Raw genomic sequence first — 16,439 nt, 5'->3', positions numbered from 1 at the left:
ACTATTTTATGTAATTGACTAATCTTTTGAAAAAATGCACTTTACTTGTATTTGGGTGGATCTAGGATGTGTTTAATACTTCAAGAAACAAGGTTTCAAGTTCAAGTGTTAAACACATGAAAATCTGTCCAAGATTCAAGTGAGAAAAGTGTTGTTCATTAAAGCTCAATAGCTAGCATCTATTGAGCCTTGAAGAGCAATTCCAACCCGTGGCTTGACAGCTACTCTAAGATATGTATCTGTTGAGGTTTATGAACTCAGAATTTCTGGTCTATTTTTCAACCAATTTGTGATTTGTATGTTTGGGCTTTCTTTTCTCACAACCTTAGACATATAAAAGGATAATTTTAAGGGCTGTCAAAGGTGACACAAGTTGCACAAGTGTTGAGCAAAGTTTGTTCAAGGAAATTGTGATTGGAGACAAAATTTGCCCCATTTCATCTTTCTCAATCTTCATCGTGTGATGAACTGAAGAACTTTGCAGCCAACAACCTTCTCTAGTTGGTGATTGAAGTCGCGTACTAGGATTCGCGCAATTAGTTAGTCACGTACTGGGAGCCATGCATTACAATGAGAGATTGTCACTACAAAACAAGTCCAATTAAGTATTGGTGTAGGGGTTCAACTGTAGGTTGGTATAAAGTACTGGGATTCCTTTACTTGTAATCGCTTGTTTTGATAATAATGGATTTTCGGGAGTGATGACCTTAAAATCACCTGGTGGGGTTTTTGTCGTGTAGGTTTTCCCCATTCATAAACAAATCACCGTGTCAATATATTTTCCGCTGCATACTCAGTTTAATTGGTGATTTGTTTGTGCTACTATGCATCTTGCATGTTAATTTGATTAATTAACAAACTTGGCTAATTAATCAATTAATTTATCACAAGGGGTCAATCCATTTTTGGCCTATCATTCATATCTCGCCTCAGCCTAATCCTCTTTTAGGACCTTAGTTTCCACCAATACCCTTAAAGATTGTATCTTTTATTTCCACCAATACCATAACTTTAAGGCTATCCCTTTCATTTTTACATCTTTTATTTGTTCCTTGGAATTAGGTGAACACATGATATATGGTTAAACAAACAAGAGATATAAAGGGTATCCTTTGTAATAGGGTCTAGGATCTCTCTAGTGGGGGTAGGCTCCCTAAGGCTAAAGGGATAGATAAGTAGGTCACTCACAACTAAGTGGGCTATGATTCCAACCGAGGGCCTAAGTGGACCTTATAGTGCATTGGTAACGAATCTTTAATTTACTCAAAGCCCATTATAGGCAATGGCACCAATTATGAGTTGGTGGGATGAACTCTGGAAGATTTGGACCCGAATGAAGTCTTCCATCTTCTCACTCATCACCAACCGAGGTTAAGGGACAAAAGATTTGTGCAAACAAGTATTGAAATAGTTTTTATCAAGGTTAAGAAATAAGACACATAGGAATTAAACTCACTATCCCCAGTGGAGTCTCCACAATGGACACAAAGGTTGGAGTGTTGGAGTCGCCACCTAGTTTTTGAAATGGTCTAGGAACCATAGATATAGCTTCCTTTTAAGGAAGGACCTTTAATTTTACTACTAGAGATATCAGTTCAGAGTTTAGGTACATTCTTGGGAAGGTATTTGAAACCCAAGACCACTAAACCCTAAGATTAGCCTCCTATCATTGTGTCTTATGTCTTAAACTCGATAAATCACATTCAATACATATGTCCTAAACTCACACACACGCACACACTAGCATACATGTAAACATACAATCATGACATCATCCATCCCAAAAACATACCTATCTACCTTAAAGAATAAAAAACCCAGACACACACATATACAAACCCTAGCATTCATCTAGCATGTGAAAACCCTATCATATCATGCATCTCAAACAAAGACAGAAATAAATCAAGGCAGCAACTTAATCATGGTAATCATAAGATCATATGAACATCCATACTCAAAATCAATCATCATACAAACATATTCATCACAAAAGATGGATGTTCGTACCTATGCATGACCTACCTTTACTTACCTTGCAGCAACTCAACACCAATGGCATCATGTATGGACATGTGAATGCATGTTTATGGCATCAAAACGAAAGAAAACCCTAATCTAGCATATAAGGGATAAACAAAAAATAAAGCATTTGAAGCAGAGACTCAAATACGTGTATACATGTGAAAAGGGTTTAAACAGAGGCAATACATATGAAACAAACAATGGAAACAGAGCAAAAACCTAAGTTAGGGCTTCTAGGCAACGGCCTGCGTATGTAGATAGAGGCCTGCGTACGCAAGCCAAATCCCACGTGCACAGGATTTGACCTGCATACGTATGTTTGTGGCATACACGCGCAGGGTTGTTCAAAACCCAAACCCAGAAACAAACTAGTAGAGAAATAGAGCAAAAATGAAAACCCTAATTCTAACAACCAAACATGCTCCGAGCATAAAAAGAACTGTAAAACTAACCTAGACAAACATGCATAAATATAAACTAAGCAATAGAACAGGCTAAAACAAAGATTAAAGGCAAAAAAGAAAAAAGAAAGGGTTTAAGGGATACCTTAAACAAAAAGCACTTCAAGCTTGATTTTTTACCATTCCCCTCAATCAAATATATCACAATTCAATAAAATAGTGTTTAGAAACTTTAAACTCAAAGGATTGGAGCTAGAAAAGGTCTCAGTCAGATGAAAATGACTTGAGGGTGTTTTGTGAAAAACTCCTTTTTCATTCACTATTTTCTAATGAATCTTAGGTTTTCCCTTAGGATTTTTTGTGTCTTGAAAATGCACCATATAAGGCTTTATATAGTGGAAAAAAATGGGGTTTGGAATAGCTCTCAAACAATGTGGAATTCATTCAAATCTCAGCCATTATTGTAGAATACTTGCCTTTTTTTATATCTCTGAAACCCTAGCTGCGTACATAGAAGTATGCTTGTGTACGCATGCTTTGGCCCATGTATGCACGCTGTTGTCCACGTACGAGGGTCGAGGGTCTCTTTGGTCATTTATTTCCAAAAAATAGATTTGTACGCATTTAAAAAAGTTATAGTTTCCATTTTAACACTTCTCAAGTCAATTTAATATCTAATTGGGATCTAAACTAGCCTTGGGCCTTAGAGTTTGGGCATCATTGGGAAATGGGAGCCCGAGTCGTAAGGGGTATAAAATGCGGTGTTTGCATTTGTTACAAAAGAAATTTTTTTACAATAATTTCTTAGATAACAACCACTTTATATAATAATTCTTGTACAGGCTCTCACCCGAACTTATCTAATATTCCATTCCAATGACTCCTCCATGCAATTCAAAAAATTTGTGCATGTGAACTTGAGAGAGATAAAAGAATTAGGGTTAAACCAAGTATTTTTAAAAAAAAATACACCTTTAATCAACAAACCAAAGTTAGCCTGCGTGTTATTAAAGATAATAGTATAAGTTTGTTAGAGTTTGTGTTTGATTTAAATTTTGATGAGATATCTAATAAAATTGTTCAGAATAAAGATAAAGATTTTTTTAGAGTTTAACTCTATCTTGGAGTCTTTAAAATCTTATCACCACATTGTCAACTATTTAAATAAATAACAAATTATTAAATGTTTATAAATTAGATAACCATTAACATTATACATCAAATATATAATAATACCCTCTAAAAAAAGGTAGCATAAATTATATTTAAAAAAAAAAAAAAACCAACCTAGAAAGAGAGTTTGTGTTTTTTTTTAAATTGGGTAACCATTAGATTTAAATCTGTCAATACTTACTCTACAAAGTTCTATTTAATTTTCGGTTTTTGTTTTCCCTCTTATATGTTCTTTTACTTTTAAAGAGGGATTGAAATTGTGAGACTTCAAAATTTGAAAGTATAATGTTCTTTTTACAAAGTTTATATTTCATAGATTTTGCATGTTTTGATTGTGAAATCTAAAAGTATAATGTTCTTTGTACTAAATTAATAACTTTTTAGGTTATGGCATAAATTAATTTCCTAAGAGATTCCTATGTGCTGGTTTTGGTGTTTATTAAGGTATTTATTTATTTATTTATTGATACAAGATAAAATTTCTATTCTAACCTAATCTAAGTGTATATGTGTGTAAAGTTTTTTTTTAGAAACTTGAATTTCAGCTCTTTTCTCTTACATCTCACAAGCACTTATAGTTATTAACATATTTTAAAGACTCATTAGCTCAGCAAAAAAAAAAAAAAAACCATTCAAGAGACTCATAACCTGTATCAACAAATAATAGTTAGCACATATATCTTTAATTAAAATTACCTCCAAAAATAATGTGAACCAANTTTCTACTCTAATCTTCAAGAAAAAGGTATGGGTTTTCTCTTTCTCACTTCATTGTACATGTTTTGAGCATTTGTTTTTCATGTTTTGTGTGGTGTTTTTGAGTTTTGAGATATAATGAGTTCGAACTTGGTTTAGGTTAATGTTTGTTGAGATTTGAAGTTTTGTTCTTGGCTATACTCTGTTTCTAGTTTTCTAAACATGTATGTTGTCATGTTTTAGTTTATCAGAGGTGTTTGCTTGTTATTTCTCTTACCCATGTTGTTTTTGGTTCGGATTTACTGGGTTTTTTTTTTCAATATATATGTGTTTGTCTTGTTCTATATGGTTGTTATTATCTTTTATTACTAAAGATAGTATGTTGCTTCTGCATTGTGGTTATTGTCTACTCTGAGTTGGTTTGATCATTTCATTCTCATGAAGTCATATCTCATTGTCATATGTTTTGTTTTGGCTTAATCTAGTTTTCACTGCTTCTATTCAATTGATTATTACTTGTTGAAGTATGTGGTTGGGCTTGTGCTCTAAAGAGATCTTGGTTGTTTAAACCGTGCTCTTTGTCACAGTATGATATGCATTGTATTGTTGATAGAATGTTATATCCTTTTCTGATCTGTGATACCTCTTTTACTGTCTGAATCTCAACTGTCTATAGACTGAATGGTGATTTCAAACCATTTTTTTTTAACTATTGCTAATGTTTGAATTTCGTCCATTGTGCTATGTCTTGTTGTGGCCTTTTCTGCTTGATTACAGATGGCTCCCACACCTACAAAGAAGAAAACTGCTGCAAAGAAGGCTAACAAAAGGCTGAAAATGGACAATAATCTGTTTAGGTTTGTCCAACATTTTGAAAGATACAGAGATTCTTTCATGAAGGGAGCTATAATCCAGGAGAGGTTTATGGATCTAAATGATTTAAAAGATACCTTTATTCCAGACTGTTTTGAAGGTAAAGGATGGGAGAAGTTACTGGGTGACCTACCGGTTGTGTGTGAACCTGTGATAAGGGAGTTTTATGCAAATGTGATCATCAGGGAAGATGAGCTGAACTACTGGATTAGAGGACATGAGTTCACCATAGATGCTCATGATATTTATGAGGTTCTAGGGCTTGAGGGATTAGAAGATCATGAGTTCACCAACTACAAAGATAGGATGCTATCTTTAGACACTGTCCAGGCTCGGATTGGTGGTGTTAAAGAAAAGAGATGTCTCAACACTACTGACTTTCCTACTGACATGAGGTGTCTAACCACCATAATGATGTACAACTTGTATCCTATAAGGAAGATGACTACACTCAGAGCAATCTTTCTCATGGAACTCAAGGAGAAAACTTTCATTGACATCAGCTCCCACATATTTGACGCTATTGTGGAAGAGACTAGAACCACCTCCAGGCCTAAGCTGATCTTTCCTAGTCTTCTTATGAGATTGTTTAGAGCAAAAAGTGTTGCAATCCCTCAAGATATCAGTCTCATGGCTCCTCTATCAGCCATAAACAAGCTAACCCTCACAAGGATACAAGTCCATCTTCCAAGTGATGATAAGGAGGGTGACCAAGGAGAAGGGGATCCTATGAAAACTAAAGCAAAAGCTGCAGGACAATTAGTTACACCCAGAAGCAGAAGCAAGAGGAGTAGAGCCTCAACCTCATCAGCTGCACCTCCAAATGCACTCCAGATCATCTTGGAGAGGATTGGTGGACTTAGAGAAGTTTAGAATGAGCATACTGAAAGGATGGCAGTAATTCAAGATCAGCTAAATGTTCTTTCAGCCAAGTTTGACAACCTTAACTCCTAATAGTAACCCTTTGGCCATTCCAGTCAAAAAGGGGGAGAATTCTTGAGGAGGCAACTCTTGAGGGTAAGTGCCATTTTGAGGGGGAGCATGTTTCAAACATTGTTTTACTTTATGTTTAATGCCTTTTGATACACTACGGTTAATATGTGGTTTTTTTTTTTTTTTTTTAATGGTTTAAAACTCATGGTCTTTATTATTTAATGATGTTTATTCAGTGTTTATTTACTGTTTTTGTACCCATGTTGCTTTTGTAAGCTTTTAGGGTTTGTTTCTATACATTTTGTAGGCTTTTATGGTTTGTACCTTGCTTATGCAGCCTTTATGTTTTGTTGCCTAGTACTTCTAGCTAAATGTTATGCATTTTCTTTAAGTACTCTCACTCTTGTGCCCTTGTAGGATTTTATTCCTAGGTACATATACTTCATGTACTGTGCATTGGTTGAGTATTGGTCATTTAAGTGATTTGCTTTGTGCTTATCAACTTGAATGTCCGGATGTTCGTTCCAAGTGTGAATGAGCATAGTGGTCACTATCTTACAGTGATTACATATTTGGTCAAGCCATGATTTATTACTTTATTCCATTTTGCTTGATCGCATTGTGCTTGCTCCATATGCATTACAAGTTTTCTACATACAATGAACTTATTGTGTTATTGTGTTTCAAGAGATGTTTTGGTCTTATGGTTCAAGAGCTTCACAGATTCTAGAGTTAGGTGTGAGTGAGTTTTCCAACTGTTCCCAACTTATGCGTTAAGTCTAGAGTTTGTTGTAGGGTTTTGTCACGGAATAGCTAAAGAGGGAGATTGTAAGGTTGAATTTAATCAACCATCTTGTTGGCTTTATTCCGTGCCAATTTACTTGTATTTCAGCACTTAGAAACCCTGTATTTAGGTGGGAATCTTGTAAGGGTAGTGAATGAGAGAGTTTGAAGAAATGCTTAAGATTGTGCAAAGAAGCAGGGACTCGCAACTGGTCTCGCGGGTGGCTAGCGACTTGCAAGCCGCTAGAAGTTGCACACGTGCCAAGCATGCAAGAAGCTGAAGAGTCACGCCAGCTGTTGCACTACAGGACAAAAGTCCTAGGCTGGCCAGGCCGTTAGCTCACAATTTGAACTCGCGACTTAACCTAGTCGTGAGGTCAAGTCGCTAGAACACCCTGTTTGGGAAAAACTAACTCTTCGCATTCCATTCTCACCCTAGTATAAATACCCCTCATTCCCATGAAATGTAGAGAGCTTCCAGAGAGAATTTTAAGAGAGAAACCCTAGAAAAAAACAAGATTGCCTTATCCATAATCTTCACCTAAGAGACTCTTCAAATTCCTTTACTCTATTCCTCTTCATTGACATATTCTTGAGAGGTTCTTGACCAAATCCTTTTCTCACCATATCCACATTTGTGAGAATGTTCTTTTGGTGCGAAGGGAATCAGTTTGGAAGGGACCAATGATTATTGGTTCATGTTATGGTTTATAGTGGAATCCAGTAAGCTAGAGAAGAAAAATGTTCAACTCAACCTCGTTGGAGCAAGAAACTTGGAGGGCTTAGGTACCGGGTAGATTAGGCTTGGAGGGTCTATTGCTGTTCATGTATCCCAACTACATTTTCTAGTGGATTATTGACCGCTTAAAGGGTGGCAGAGAGGTTTTACACCGAGAGCTTCAATTTCCTCTTCGATAACACATTGGGTGCTGTCCTTGTGTTTGCATCTCTCTTCCCTTTATCTTTACCATTTAATTACTGCTGTGATTGTGATTATTTATGATTTAGATTGTTTATCAATTCTGTTATAAGCTTGTTATCATCTTCCGCACATACATTGTTTGGTATAAAGTTTGAATTGGTAATTTGTTGTTTGGGGGTCTAAACGTTCATAGTGTTTTCAACGCTATTTGAACGCCATGTTTCGGCTAAAAACACCACTGTAGGATCTTCTGCCCAAAAAAAGCTCCTGAGCTCATGAATTATCTGCCGGTTCCCAAGCCCGCGACAGTTCCAATACATAATACTCATAATTCTTGGCAGGGCTTGGAACCAGCCTCTGCCATAAAAACTAAATTTTCTTTATCATCTTGAGAAACCCGAAATTTCTTCTTTGCTAATTCAAGCTGATTAGAGTCCACTACAGAGCCTCTTTTTTGTCCAACATGTGAAAGCAGAGCTTCCTTGTTGCCTGGTGAAGAATGGAGAACACGAGACCACTTTGGACCCAAAGCATGTAAGGCGAGTTTTGTATCTTGATGATTTGAGAAATTATTAAGCTGAGGTCCATGAGTCACATGGGATTTTAAGCTCATGAGTTGATTATGTTGTTAGCCTAGCTCGGAAGAGCCCACTAAGGGGTTGGCCCGTTTAGCACCGAGCGAGGGCCCATTTGGCTTCTTAGAAGGGGAGGATGTTATCACCGGTTTTATTTTGTCCACACATTCACAATTCCCTTTATACCCCTCAATCTTATCAATAACCTTAGACACATTAGTTTCCCTCATGTGTTGACTCTCAAAACCTGGAGGAATATCTTCCTCAGATTCTAAAATATCATATACGGATGGAGAAAAGGTAAAAGATGTCGTGGATATGGGTTTTACCTCAAAAGGCGTCTTCCTTAAAGCATGATGAAGCACTTCCTCCCATTGCAACTCCTCCGTGACTTCGGACCATATGCTGAGTGTGACAGAGGAGTTATCAAGTTTAGAGGAGATTTTATTTTCTGACTTCAGTCCTGCACCTTGGCCTTTACCTTCTCCAGGAGGTGTCACTGTCAATTGTCTTGGCGCCTCTAGAATTGCGTCATCCCGTGTCACTGTCAGAGACACAGGCATGTGAATCCCATCCTCCCCAGGCATCGCAGATTGAGCACATGTCTGTTCCAAACTCACTCTAGTAACTCCGTCCCTACTTCCCTGGTTTTCACCTCCACCATATTTCACTGGTTCTTTTTGAATCCTCCCATATGGGTCACCACGCAACCATGCCCCATATTGAAGGTCTTCCTCCACCATTCGACCATTAACAGATGATGCAAGACAGTGTTTGAGTGCATGGCTTAACAATCCACAACAGTAGCAAAAATTAGGGAGTCGTTCATATTTGAACTGGACCCACCTAGACTCACCTCCTTCAACAGTGATTCTTTTGCCACGGATGATTTTTTTTTGTAGCATCAATCCAGACACGCACCCTAAGGCACTTACCCTAGTGCACTCCTGAATCAAGGACATCAACCTCCATAACATCTCCCACAAAGGACCCAATTACCCAGCCTGTTTCTTTTGTTTTACTCATAAGAGGTAAATTAAAAATCTGAATCCAAAGCAAATTACCATTTTACCTCCATATCCTTTGGAGTTTGCGCACCTTCAAACTCTTATATAATCACCAATTGTTTCTCAAAGCTCCAAGGGCTCATCTCGAGAACTTTCTTTTTATCTTTCCCATCTCCAAACTCAACCAGAAACAATTCATCTTCTAGTTCAAAGATGTTGACCCATTTATTGTTTTTCCACAGCATTCTCAGGTTCTTTCTCAAAGTATCTAAGCTTATGCTTCTAAGGGTTATAATCTTCATGATAGCACAATTTTTACCAACCTCCTTTGCAGCTCTGGTACTGTTGCTGCCCAGTTCAATACCTTGGCCCTCTTCCTCCGTAAAAGATAACTTACCCCACATCGCTTCCAACTCTTCAGCCATTTTGTTCACTACTACTAGTTACCCACCCTAGAGGATGTTCCTGCCTTACAAATCCAAATGACCACTCCGACCTCACCCACAGAAGGTCACGCTAACTCTTGCAACGGCTGCAAGACAGAAACTGCTACTATGTGCTCAGAGACACAAGAGCACCAAAAAATGACAGCTTGAAGACATTTAGTATAGCTCTACATCCTTCTTTCTTTTTCTTCAAATTAAAGACATTTACTATCAGAGGCTCTAACAACTTTTCAGGTTCTATATTTTGCAAGTTCCTATTTGTTTTGTTTTTTTTATGATTGACTTTCTCTTATTTATTTTTTTTTAAATGTAACTTACGCTACTTTTTTTTAGAAGGTGTTATTATATATTTGATGTATCATGTTATGTTAATGGTTACTCAATTTAAAAAAAAAAACAAACTCTTTTTTTTTTTTTAAATATAATTCTTAAATGAATGGTTCCTTCATATACTCTGCCACTATACTTCTTAATGAATTGTCATTTCATGTTGTAGGTATCGTGATCCAAAGACAGGGCTGCCTTACGCTACAAAAGAAGCATTCATAATCATTCGTGAACAATATGGCTTCCCTTACATCCTTTAGTAGCCTTTGTTTACATTTTATTTAAGAAATTTGTCATACAATTTTGACCAAGAAGCTTGCACCTACATGTTATTTATAATTTTTATATCCCTCCGTGTCTATCATAATATTGGGCACGAATGTATTTTAAATTGTAATAGTAGGGCCACTTTAGTATTCAATATTTATGACTAATATTTTGATAAGTAATGAATATTTTATGTTTCTTTCAGCGTTTGTTACTATTATTTTTAAAAATAAATTATTATATATTATTGGTATATCAAGTCTAAATACACAGTAAAAAAAAAAAAAAACCAAAAAATATTCAATAAAAATCATTTAACACCCGCAATACACGGGAATATTTTTACATATTTAAAATACTCAACTTAACATAAAAATATAATAAAATACTTTAAATTTCATCCGGGTAATGTAGTACATCTATTGGTTATTTTTTTCTCTTCAAATTTTCTGCTTCTTCAATGCATTTTGTTTAGAAGCCGTGCTTCATTTGTGAAGCATTTGAATTGGTATGCTATCATCATCTGATTTTCCTCTTCGGCAAATCTGGTAGTTGTAAATAGAAAACTGCTTTCCTCCCTTGTTTTTCTTACAAATTTGTCTTTTGTGTCCTGCAATTATTTTCACTTAATTTAAAAGGTGCTTCAAGAATTCACAAACATTTAATAAATCCTTAAATAATAAGTTACAATTCTCTCATAAGCAAAATTTAGATTGCTTTCATTGTACTACATTGGCTTTGAAGGCACCATGAGAAGTTCTAATATATTATTTTTAATTTGATGAGAACTTCTTATGTACCAAGCAGGTGTGCATAGTAAATAATGTGCAAATTAGGAATTCCAAACAAAAATGCTGCAAAAAAAAGTGAGTGTGGCACAAATAATTTTAATTGAAAACATTCTAATTTTGTGAATCTCTAGAACATGTTTGGAAGTAATATTAGTTCCCAACTATATTCTGAATCTCCCTTGGTAGCACATTTACATCCAATTTTAATTTTTGTATACACAGTCACAAATTTAGCTAAGTATACACACATTCATCATGACCTGTACTATTAGGTTTTTTATTTTTTATTTATTTTTTTTTAAAGTTTATTTCATTCATAGTACTATACTGACCTTCCAAGCTAGAAATTGTCAAATATCTTGAGTATTCTAATGAAAATTTATCTAATTTTAAGAAATGTTCAAAATTGAAATTTCTCTTCAACAATAAGTAGTAATGTGCCAAATCAAAAAAACATGTGAGCCTCAATTTTAAGATACAATATATAAATCATATTGGATATATTATTGTCTTTAATAAAAAATAAGACTTTCTTTAACTCAGAATTTCAAGTAAATTTCTACATTCTCATTCACATTCATGTCTTCATTCTAATTAATAATTTACTTTAAGTTCTAATCATTCACTTTTGTAATTGTGTTCTACTGTTAATCAAGCAATCATATCAAGATTATAATGAGCAGTCCTTTTTATCAAGTGTTTGTGAGGTTGAAATCTTATAGGATGCAATTACTGTGTTAGGAAGGACTACGCTGGAGAAATTTCAAAATACAGCATCCCAAGGTAACAACATTCATGAAAATCGTAACAACTAAAAAATGCTAAAGACTACAAACCAAATATACAATTTTGTTTCGAAATTGTAATTAGTAATAATGATGAAGCTCGAGACAATAAGAGGAAAATATTAATAAAGATAAAGTATTAAGAGGAAAAGCTACAGAAAACATTCAGCATACCTTTGTAATTTTTTTTTTTTTTAAATGGCATATAATGATATGTATGTGTACAATATTGGTAAAGGTTTATAAAAGTTCAGCTCTCAAACAATAAAGAAATATAATTAACATTTCTATTTGAAATTGCCTCTGCTTGCATCTCTGCAAGTTCTTTTGCAGTCTTAGATACAATTTTCTCAGCTCCTTTGTCAAACAAAAAGAATGTTGTAACAGCTCATCAATAAGTGGAGGTACTTTCCTAAGTGAAGGCAACTTAACCTTACCCTCCATACAACACAGAGAGAATTTTAGGTTCTTAGGCCTCTTAGATTTTATTGTTCTCTCTTCATACCATAAAATTGAACCACAATACACACATAAATAAGAAGGTAGACCAAAATTCCAAGGTTCAGTAGATTTTCCCATATGAATTTTAAAATATGGGGACAACATTAAAGATGTGAACAAAATGAAACTCAAGTTTTTTTTTTTTTTCCTAGTAAATTTAAGTCATTTACTTGGAAATTCTTCACGACCACTCTCATTTTCTGATTCATGGATTCATTGAAGAACATCACAACAATTGGACCTACCTTTTACCAAAGTATCATTTGTACTTATGTTCATTCTAGTTTTCTCCAAAGGAATGGCCCATGTCAAAGTCAATATCTAATAATCAAATGTGAATAGAAAGTTTTATTTTCAAATTTAGAAAAAGGAATGTATAAAGAACTAATAAGGACAAAGTGGCAGAAAGAGAAGTGAACCTCTTAACACATAAACGTTAGTACTTGTACCAGGTGAATGCAACAAAGAGTAGTCATGAATTAACACCATTCTATCCATCTTTGGCAATGACCATTCCCCTGTATTTCCTAGCCTGGGTAAGTTTATTTTGTAAACTATTTTTTCTTTCATGCCATTTTCTATTGGTTCGTTTCTCAAAAATTTGCAACCATCTTTTTAGGCGTGCTTCTCTTGCATTTTCCTCTCTCTTTTTTTTTTCTTTTCTGCTATCATATCATGGTATAGGAAAGAAATAAGTTTTAGCATTTATTTTTAGAATCAAAGAGTCCATTTTGATCATCTTTAAAACTTTTTAGTTTTTTTTTTTTTAATCAAGCATCAACAAAGGACAAAGAGTTACAAATTAAATAATAGCTACAAAGGGAAAATTAGGCTTTCCTAACCTTTCAATTTAATTTAGTGCTCTTATGAATAGTAGCCAAAAGTCTTATAAGTAGGGATGAGTGATCTACATTAACATATGGGGGAAAATATGTATATAAATAAAAAATTCCTAATAAGAGCCAATATAAATGAGGCGCTAGAAACTGAGATCCTATAAGAGTGATTGTGTGCCATGTAATTAATTATAATTATCTAAATTCAGAAAACATGGCAGGTTTATATAAATGAACCATTACAAATTTTGAATCAATACCAAACTCAAATTTAACAAATAAAGTAATCCTATATAAAAACACTATTTGAAATTGAAACTCTCATTTACAGAGTCATCACCAATCACAACTAAAATCCTTCAAAATCAAGAAAACTTAATCTTTGGGGTGACTGAAATCTAAAACCATCTTAGGTCATATGCAAGGTTTGTTTCAAGAGGATCATAGATTACTTCATGAATAAAGTGAAAGAGCTTTTGGTTGTTGGTCAATTTCTATACTAACTAAAGCAATTCAATACCATAGTTTTTTGGCTTTAAGAAATTTCCAATTTTACCAAGCAGCGCATAGAGTTTGAAAGGCTTCTACAATCTTCTAGGGAAGACTCTTTCCCATACATTTGATCATTTTGCAATTAACTAATCTGGGCTTAAGTATGGGGTATGTCTCAATTAGTTTTTAGTTACACCCTACAGCGATCTTTGCCATATAAAACACTTGGCTGTTTTGTAAGAAGAGTTGGTAGATCAAACTGACAGGTTAGGATGACCTGACTTACCTTGTATTTATCTGATATTTTAGTTTAGATTTGGTTAATGACATATTTGGGTTTGTATTGGTTTTGTTTTGCATATTTTTTCATTTTTTTTAGAAGTATGTGGATTCAATTAGTTTTTGTTTTGGACTAAACAGAACAGAATAAAATTCTATTAGGTTTTTCCATCAATTACAGTAACAAAATATATTGTTAGGATTCTCTTTTTTTTTTTTTTTTTATTACTATCTAATCAGTTTTATGCAATTAACTAATCTGTTGCAAAACCATCTCTCTTGTTATTTATTTATTTTTTTTTCCATGAAGGATTTTGTAAGTAAAAATAGATGACTATATCTGCTAGGTATTCAAAAAAGGCCTCAATAAGTTTTTTTTTATAATTCAATAATAATCATGTATATTTAATTTCTTGAAGCTACATTATGATCGTTTGCCAAAAAATATGAAACTTAAATGCCATGAAACCACAATTGAGAAACAACAACAACAATAGAGAACTCTATAATGTGCCCCATCAAGATTAATAGGAAAATCATACATTCTTATCCACTTCAATCCGTTTCTCTACAACATAAATTATTCAATAGACTATGGATGTTATATATAAGTAACAACAACATCAAAATAGGAACTTAGTGCTTCTTTCCACATCATAAAACGTAAATTATAAACGATAAAAATAAATTTTAGAATAAAAAACAACAGCAGAATTTTATCAAAATTTTGTGAGCTTATTACTAAAATGTAGTTACGGTTACCATTACCATTACCTTAGTGGAATCTTTCTAACGTGGAGACCATCAATTACATACAGTTGGGTCAATGATTGGGTGGGAAATGGCAGAGTTTTTTGGACTACCAACACATACTTATTTATCTTCAAAAGGCTAAAATGAGTGATTTGTATGACTAAGCTGTAATGAGTTTTCTCTTCTAATAATAAAGAATAACAGATACACCAGCTTTGCTTTCTTCCAAAAAGCAAGCATCCTTATTTGATTTTTAAAAATCTAATGTTCATAACCCAATATTGTCCATCAGAGAGATTATATAAGTCATTCATTACTGAATGTGATAGGCAGAGAATGTTCATTAGTTTAGATAACTAAATTAAAATGGGCATAAGAAAAATGTTATCTTTTACCTTCAATGACAATACATTCAAAGAATTTGAATTTGATGAGAACAGCAATATTAATAATATTCTCTTTCCAACATAAGCACTAACTTACTGGATATCTAAAACCATATCATTTTAAAACTGGTATTATAGTATTATACTATAGAAGGCATTGTTAATGGAAGCCTAACACAAATAACAAAATCTAAACCAATCCAACCAAGAAATTCAAACCTAAATCATATTCAATCCCCAGATTTTAAAATGAAAGCTAAAAAAAACAAAAACTTTATGGTTACGGGTATAGGCCTTCTCTCTGTGCCTGCGTTGATAAACTTACCAAACAATAAACCTAAATAAATAAGATTGAAAAAGAAAAAACAAATATCAGCACAACACTCAATCCTACACTTATCTGATCCCAAGGATTTCGTTAAGATTAGTAAAGGAAACTGTTTTTAATTTCGTTTCTTTACGGGAAAAACCAAAACTAAATAATTTTTTTTTTTGGTAATTTCAGTAAGTTATAAAAAATAAAATAAAATAAAATAAACCTAGCCTATCAAAGAATTTAAAACAAAAAATCAAATATCATACATAAATCTTATTAAAAAAAAAATCATACCTAAATCTAAAAAGGAGGAAAGAATGTACCGGCGGCAATTCGGATAATCTGATGGTGGTGTGTATATGCCCTTACGGTGTTGATGGTCCATAGATTTTTCTTCTATGGCAAGGCTACTGACGGTGGTAGGAAGCCAGATTGACACTGGTGGCAGAGACATTCACGAACACTATCTCTGTATCCCTCTCAATCATTCTGTGTTTTAAATACCCAAAACAAAAACAAATCAAATCTAAACCCACCCAACAGTAAAACTCAATTAAAAGTAAAATTTCATACCCAAATCTAAAAAAATTTACCGGTGTTGATGGGCATTGATTTTTCTTTCTATGTGCTTGTGGTTCTAGTGGCCTGATTCCTCTTTCTCTGTTTCTTTCTCCGTGTTGCAGCGAAGAATCGCAAGTTAGAGTGAGTTTGAATTTTGATCAGGAAATACAGTTTGGGTTTTAGGGTCTGCATTTTTTGTTTTTTGTTTTTGTGGATAAGCGGCTGGTGTCTTATAAGGCTTGCGTTTTTTTTTTTTTTTTGGGATAAGTTGGTGGGTGTCTGAAAGAGAGTCTCTCCAACGCACCAAGCGA

General features: G+C 34.1%; 1 long non-coding RNA gene across 2 annotated transcripts; it reads right to left on the bottom strand.

Annotated features, from left to right (window-relative positions):
* Positions 1–10,710: 10,710 nt before the first annotated feature.
* LOC112018445 (uncharacterized) lies at positions 10,711–16,402 on the bottom strand. 2 transcript variants are annotated; one of them, XR_010625806.1, is made up of 3 exons: positions 16,141–16,402; positions 15,891–16,056; positions 10,711–11,038 (listed from the first exon to the last, which is right to left on the bottom strand). It is a non-coding gene; the product is annotated as an uncharacterized LOC112018445 (long non-coding RNA). The 2 variants fall into 2 exon arrangements; XR_002883602.2 differs by having other exon boundaries at positions 16,161–16,400.
* Between the last annotated feature and the right edge of the window lie 37 nt (positions 16,403–16,439).

The sequence above is a fragment of the Quercus suber genome, unplaced genomic scaffold (genome assembly GCF_002906115.3).
Source record: "Quercus suber isolate HL8 unplaced genomic scaffold, Cork oak 2.0 scaffold_631, whole genome shotgun sequence".
Taxonomy (NCBI): domain Eukaryota; kingdom Viridiplantae; phylum Streptophyta; class Magnoliopsida; order Fagales; family Fagaceae; genus Quercus; species Quercus suber.
This window is presented reverse-complemented; position numbering and strand designations above follow the sequence as displayed.